We start from the raw sequence: 7,500 nt of genomic DNA, 5'->3' as shown, positions 1-7,500 counted from the left end.
TCAGACCTCAAAAGGTCTATCATTACTCCCCGCAGATACGGATTCTGAGGCCGTCCTCGACCAAGCCACCATTCAAGTGGCATTTTAGACTTAGAGAACATAGCATGAATACGCTGAAAATGAACTGAACGAGTATGATCTAGGCGAGATAGAACTTTGAAACCGGCACCCCCTATCCTAGCAAGAGTTGAAAATCTCTTGACAGGGTATCTATGGGCAATGCCCATTAGACCATAAGGATGAAACCAATTTTTAAGAGCTTTACAAGAGATTGGAGATAAATCGGTAGTAAGCCGATTTACCCGAAACCGCTTAGCAAACTCACCTGCTCCGGTAGAAGAAATCAATGATTTTTGATAAGAGATCTCGACACCGAGATCCTCTAATACCTGATAATAAACTTGGGCAACTCGCTCATCAGCTATAATCACATCATCACCTAGGATCGCATACTTCCTAAATTTGCATCCGGGTGTAACCTGCTCTGCACAATACCACACCAAAATATGGTGCGATAAAGAAAACAGAGGCCAAGACGAGTAATAGCCAAGCGGCTGTCCTGCTATAAAACGGATGGGGGCCTTTCGCTTCCTAACGAAGGGTACCTCAAACAGATTAGTAGCCAGTGCGGTATTAACAACACTGGACGCAAAGGACCGATCGAAGAGATGCTGCATGATTTCAAACAACAACAGAAGAGGCCACCTATCGGTAGCACTTTTCAAGTCGAATGAATACACGGTAGACATCCCTTGTAACAAATCAAGAGGTCGACTTTGATTGAAGGTCCCATCCTGTGGGATCCGATCAAGAACCGACATCAACCAATCATGGACTGGTTTCAACAATTGTTGATTGATATAGTTACTAATGGCAAATATTCGCCTTTTCCCTCCCCCTTCTATCACCTGACCCAGCTTACCACCAACGAAAGGCACCTCCATCATCTCACAAGTAGGGAGCACCGGACCCACCGATTTCTCAAAGAAGTCAAGGTCCCGACCCGTGAAAATCTTGTTGTTGCCATCGAAGGCGTAACGAATTAGGTCAACCCAAAGCGGACCCGAGTTCCACTGCTTCCCATAACTATTAACAAACTGAAGAAGGGAGCCGTAGGCTGCCAACTCGAAATGGACCACCGGAAAGATCGATCGGACATGAGTCCTTTCGACCTTACCACGGTGAACCCGTTCTAGAAGATCCTGTCTGGTCAGACGGAATAGGTACGACGTTGGAACCGCCTTCCAGGTAGGTCTCCACGAAATACCCTGGTGAAGGGGCAATCGTGAAAGCCAGGGCATGTACCGCTGAACACACTGTGTGATCGAGGTTTTAATCCGACCAACACAGCGGGTTACAGCATCAGGATTTCTCCATGGGGATATAATGGATGCTAAAGTGTTCTTTCGTATCGGTGGTGCGAGCTCGACCACTCGATAAATAAAAAAAAAGAAGGACAGATACATCCTAACTAAAGTATCCGCTTTTGAGTCTTTCCTGTAAATCATCCGACGATGGAATTGCACATTCATCTTCCTCTAATTTGAATGAAGATCCTTTTGTTTGAATAAGCTATTAAGGTGCCGAGGACACTAGTAGATGCCCAGAAAGAGCTGTGAGGGAGAACTCCTCTTTCATAAGATAAGACGATTTTCAACAGACGAGATCAGATCGTAGAATAGAGAAGGATTTGCTGCCGCTACTGAATCAGAAGTAGCTGCTTAGGTTGCATATATCAGAATAGGAGTCATGCGGAATCGAACTCACTATAAGGCGGCATTGATTTCTCGATTGGGAGGGAGGCGAGCGGAGTGAGGTTGGAGAAAGTGACTATCTCCACCACCGAGGAGCAAATGATGAATAGAACTGGAATGACTGCCGAGCGAATAAACGATTGATTCTATTCTCTGCGATCCGCCAGGTGAAGATGGACTCCCCCACCGCCGATGAGCGATGATGACACCAGTGCCCAGCAAGCAAGCGAGTAAAGTTGCCCCTTTCTCTTGGCTTTCCGTCAAAAGGTGGAGCCCGCCTTAGTAATGATGGCGCATATTTCTATCAATCGATTGGTTCGTTTCTACGTGTATAGGAAGACTGGCAAATCTAAGGGCCCTATTTGCAGCTAGCTATTGGTTTGTTGCAACAATGCTTTCGTGGACCCGATCGATCGAAGCCCAAACCCGAGAGTCTGTTTCCGCGCATTATAAGATACTCGTGCCCCAGAACCTCCAACTAGTAGGGCCAATTCAGGCGTGAGTCTTGTCCCCAGCCTTGGCGCAAAGGGATGAGTGCATAAAGAGGTGTGAGTTGTTCCCCGATACCCCTGCTTAAAGGGGTGAGTGCATAAATGCCCGTTAGTAGAGCATGCCATCGATGAAGTAGAGCTTGAATAATGGTAGTAGGAGGTTTGCCCACTTGCGGATATGAGTGCGAGCAGAGATTGAAGTAGGGAACATGGAGAAGAAAGCTGCCTTCATAGATAGATAGATTGACTGACAAGCTCCCCTCCCTTTTAAGTGTGGCTTCCTTTGGCTGGAGCAATCATCCGCTAATCAGATGTTCTCATTAGAGTGGGGAAGGCGTGAGTGGACTTTCGATTCCCATTCTTGAGCATAACCGAGCATAACCTGGCTTAAGTGAGTCTTGCCCTCTGCCCGTGGAATGTCCCCTTTTTAAGTCCGCAAGAAAGCAAGCTGAAGCTCATTTGGCTATTTCCCTCCAACTAATGGTAGTCAATCCCACCTTATGAACTTCTCGTCCTTCTCTGACCCGATGCTGGAGAAACAGAGGTAGAAAGGCTCGTAGCTCCCTACTTCAGTCTCGTTTCCAGTTTTTCAATTGATAAGAGTCGGTTTATAGAAAGATGCCTACTTGAAAGGTGGCCTAGCTCGATTGGAATTGGTTGGCTAATCGCCTTCTCTGCCTACTATGACCGGGTGTGCTTTTTGTTTCACCCATTCGATAGAAGAATCCGCTAGCAAGCGGGAGAGCAAAGAGGAATTTCAGCATTTTATTACATTATGTATGAAAGCGATCTCATGGATTTGGTGTGGCTTTGGCTAGAGCAATCCAACATCCACTAATCGTACAGATGTTCTCATCCGCTAATCATATCCGCTCGGGTTCCGTAACCTAGAGAAGGGAGTGCGGCCTTCCCAGATCGATTTATGCTAAAGATGCATGTGGTGAGCGCGTCATCATTAGGGTGTGAGTACCCCGATGCCTGATAGAGAATAGTAGAAGCGTAGGTGTAGAAAGCTGCCGGGCCTGCCTCACGGGCAAAATAGGCTATTTCCCGATTATGGAGAAATGCACTTGCTGCTCTCTCTGATGAGTGCATTTCCGCGCTTTCTAACGGGCGGGGGATAACCGAGTCAATGATGCAAACTCCTAAGGGGTGATACACGCTGATAATACCGACCCTAAGGCTGGCTGGCAAGCGTCAAAGGGGAGTTCCTCAACCTCAAATCTGGATTGGGTCATTAGAGCAGCAAAGAGGCTATTTCAGAAAGAAGTTTCTCCAAGGCCCACACTATTGACGAGGGCCTCTATTATCTGGTCTCATCTCATTAATAAGAAAGCTGCCTTTCGGATAAGAGATTGATTTACAAGTTCCCACTCAATTGATTCATCGCTGTCTCCGGCGCTTCTCTGTCTACTATGGGGAAGGTGTGAATCCTGTCTTCTTTGAACAGCAATCGCGTAATCATTATCGCCTGTTATTGTCGGGTTTGGCTAGCCCATTTCCTTTAAGTATAAACTAGAGTTGTGAGTTTGCTAGAACAGGGCTTTTTTATTAGGAAAACCTATGAAAAGTGAACCGGATATCCCCAGGATTTTTGACTACTATACTACAACCTCTGCTCCTGACCTACCAAGCGCTAAGCGTACCTACATTAATATACTTTCAGACATAGCTCCAGATGGTGTTCATTCTAGTGCTTTTGCAACTGATTATGAAACTAATTTCGAAGTATAGGGAGGTGGGTTTAAAGACGGAAAGGAAGAAAAAAGCTCAACGCGCGCCAGAGACTGATGAGGCATAGGATGGATCCGCTTCAACCGGAATCGTTGCCCGACCAACTGTTCATTCTGTCTTTACCTCATTCGCTGGGGAGTTTCGAGCTCTGTCCCTATCTGAAGCACAGGGAGACCCCGTTCCATCGGTTGATACTTAATAAGATAAATAGGTTCCTAGACAAAGTGCATCCGCCGAAGCAGCAACAAGAGACGAAGCATCGGGTCCTGGATAAGATGCAGTAGAGAACAGCACTGCAAAGAAGCGCGCAAGCAACTTCGATTCGCTTTCCATCGGATAGGCAAAGATTGATTTCAAGTATACCGCGATGAGAAAGCAATATAGGCCAGCCGGAAACGGAACAAATGCTGCTGCTGCTTCTGAGTTCGCATGACTTCGCTCTCGTTGTGCGTGGACTTCCTAATCGAACTAAGATTGATCGGGCGGGCTGTTGGCTCAGAGAAGGTTTGCTCGGGGAAGGAATAAAAAAAAGCTTTTAAGGCTGAAGAATAAAGGCATTATTTTCCATGGGAGGGGAAGCTAAAGTAAGCGACTCAGAAGGGTCAGGTAGTTTTATATCTCAGACTGCGCATGGAGTCCAAGTGATAAGGCATCGGTTTTTGGAGCGGAACAAGTGCCTTAGATACGAAGTCCAATCAAATCAGTGACAATCGTTCGAATGCGTTATCGGAAATCGTCGCACCAGATCGTAACGCGGCATCGTAGCTTCCTGCCTCGCGCCAGCCCCGGTCTTGTGGTCTTTCCTTTCGGTGATGTCCATTTTCACCTAACGCGCGGTCGGCACGAGCATGATCGTTATCTACAAAATGATTCGCTCCAAAGCGTGCAACATAACATGATCTTTTTTGAAGCAAGGGCCCCTTCTGCCTTTAGGGCTTTCCCAAGGGGTCTAATTCAGTGCTTCTTAGGATATGGCCTTCCTCAGCAAAGAGATCCGCTTCCTAAGATGGCCCTTCCCAGCTCTATGCTTAAGACAAAGCTGCTCTCTAAGGCTTTCCAGCGCCAGACACATACCTAGCTCACACCTTAACTGAAGGAAGGTGCTCCACAAGACTGGCTTCGCCGCCCTCCCGGCTCCCGATTTTAAGTGAAGATGTTTTCCTGTTCAAGTGTGGGACTTATGCAAGTTTTTATTAAAAGAAATCGTTGAAATGGAAAGGCCGAGATGGAAAGAGTGAATGAAACTGAAACCTAAAGATAGGGTGTCTGCAATTATTGAAGAGATTAAGCATAGGTCGAGCTGCCTTCCCTCATCTCTCTATCGAGAATGGGGAATAGAAGGAAGACTCCACTCTCCATGAAGAAAAGGTCCGTAACGCGGGGCTTTCATTAGCCAAAAACTGGAATTTCGGGTCTCTTCTCAGGTATTACGACCAGGAAAAAGATCGAAAATAGGCATTATTTTGAACATCTCAAATGATAAGATAAATAGGATGCTTGTTAGGACTAGGGGCTCGCCCTTCCGTCTTTCTTTCTCTAAAACGAGAAGGGCATATATATAAATAATGCCATATATATATATATATATTTATAATTTGTTGGCTCACTATCGCCCCTCTGTTACAGCCTGCGCCCCGAAAGCTCGCACAAGTTGAGCCTCGCTGCCACACCAGGTCATCAAGCTTTTGGTGAAGTTTTCACGCTGCTCATTTAAGTTGACAGGCCTGTACCCACTTGAGAAGGGCTCTATCAGAGAGAGCTCTTGTCACACAGCTATAAGACACCTTGAGAGGAGGCCTAGACGTAGAAGACAAAGGAGACCTTGTCGGTAGGGTCCTTATGTCTCTCAAAGGACTGACAACGCGTAGTAAAAGGCAAGCCGCGTATGGATTGATCCCGGATTCTGTTCCTTTTTCTTGGTCTTCTATCTCACAACTTTCACTTCTTGAGCCGACCCCGGCTTTCATTCCTGCCTTTATTCTACTTATGCTATATGCTATTCTACTGAGCTAGCCACTCCTGAACTCGGATACTCCTCAATTCAGGAACCAGAGAGCTAGCCAACCACTGAACCGATAGACAGATAAAAGGACGTTAGCCCCCTGCCCTCTCTAGGGTTATCTTGCAACAAAAACCAAAAGGTCATGGGGACACCAGAATCTCTAGCAGACCTTGCACTAGACCTAAAGAGGAAATACCTAACCTCACCTCTCCTTTATCAGGTGTGATTCCGCTGTTGGGCTTGTATGTAGCGAGCGAGTGGAAAGTAAAGTGGATAAGTAAAGCCTCTCAACGTCTTTAGGGCTTTTTCAATTTGGCTAGAATTTGAGTCACCTTAACTTTCTCATTTTTAAAAAATGGTAAGCCGGGTCAAGCAAGTACTTTTTCTATTAGTGGTGATAGCCTGTTTAGATAAATTAAGATAGGTAAAGTGAAAGACTCTTTCGGGTGTAAGACCTAGCCTTGTGAGTAGAAAGAGAAACCCACTTCTTTTCCGGGAATCGCTAATGAAAGTGAAGGAAGTAAAAAAGTGCAAGTGGTTGATTGACAAACTATTATGGTAAGCACAGGTTCTTATTGTTCCTAAAGCTCTGGACCTCGAAGTCCCTATCACGTAAGGCGTTTGATCAGGCGCCTACTCCTCGAACTTCCATTTCAATGTGTCTTTCCCAAAATCTTAGGTATGCCTTTTCCTGGTAAGAAGTAATGGGAAAGTAGATAGGGAAATCTAGGGTTCAATGTCCCTATGTAGAAGAAAGGGGCAGGCGTGTTGTCAATTTGATCTTTCCGGTATTTCTCGGTATAAGATCAATCAATCTTTCTTCTCTTTGTTCTCATGTCCCTGAGCGAAGGGGGCCCGTCTATCAATAGAAGGTGCGGCTAGCTTCACAGAAGAGTAATCCCGAATTGGCCATTCTTCTTTCTTGGTTTCCGTTCCCCTGCCACCTTCAATCCGTCCGCTGGGAATGATTCAAGCAATGCAGGTGAAGAAGGGAGGGACTACAAGCTTGAGTGCTATCTCTCCGAAGTGAAATCCTTGTATTAGTAGTCACTAGGAAGCCTTCCCCCTCGCTAGAGGAAGCCCCATAGCAAGTGAGCGACCAGTTCTTCACTCTCTGTCCCGTCTGAGTTTAGTTCGTCTCTCTGGAGTATTAGATCCCATTTCAAGCCCGAGCCATCTAGTTCTTCTTTTCTTCTTTTTCATTCTCGTTGTGGACAGTAAATCGGGATAGCTGGAGTGATCAATCAAGCGAGTTGCCGCCTCCCTCGCTCGGGCAATCAAACAGCCTGCGAGATTCAAGTGCTGCTCCATTCGAGTTTAGGAAATTCTCTTCGTTAGACATGGGAAATTCAAAATAAGGAGCTAGATTGCGTGCTGGAAGAACCAGCTAAGCAGGAGGCCGGGCAGACATAGATCTCGTTTCTCCCTCTTTGATTGCTCGAAGAACAGCCAGCGAGATTAGCATCTTACCTCTTAAGTAAGGCCGCTCAGCAGCATTTCTTTCTCTTCTCGCAAGTTC

Source organism: Tasmannia lanceolata, unplaced genomic scaffold (genome assembly GCF_043159265.1).
Source record: "Tasmannia lanceolata isolate RefF3 unplaced genomic scaffold, GAP_Taslan_0.1 ptg000134l, whole genome shotgun sequence".
Taxonomy (NCBI): Eukaryota; Viridiplantae; Streptophyta; class Magnoliopsida; order Canellales; family Winteraceae; genus Tasmannia; species Tasmannia lanceolata.
The sequence above is the reverse complement of the archived record's forward strand: the minus strand, read 5'-3'. Positions refer to the sequence as shown.